This window comes from Myotis brandtii, unplaced genomic scaffold (genome assembly GCF_000412655.1).
Source record: "Myotis brandtii unplaced genomic scaffold, ASM41265v1 scaffold154, whole genome shotgun sequence".
NCBI lineage: Eukaryota > Metazoa > Chordata > Mammalia > Chiroptera > Vespertilionidae > Myotis > Myotis brandtii.
This window is the reverse complement of record NW_005355584.1, coordinates 9,333,979-9,334,304: the sequence shown is the minus strand read 5'-3', so window position 1 is coordinate 9,334,304 and position 326 is coordinate 9,333,979.

Below are 326 nucleotides of genomic sequence, written 5' to 3'. Positions count from 1 at the left end.
ACCAAGGCTCAGAGAGGTGCAGCAACTTATCGACAGTCACAGAGCAGAACTTGGATTATTCTACATATCTAGAATGTGGCCTATAAATACTTGTTGATCATAAAATTTAATTTAAAGAAAAGTAAAAGACAGGTGACTTTGTGTTTCTATCCATCCATATATATAAAGAGCCAGGGCTGTCACAACCGAACAGGCTGAGTGGGGCAACCAGGCCTGGAGGGGGGTTAGTGAGGGACGACCAATTGACTGAACAGCAGGCTGTGTGGGATGACCAGGTCGGCAGGGGGGCTGTGAGGAGCGACCAGGCCAGTGGGGGGGGCGGGCAG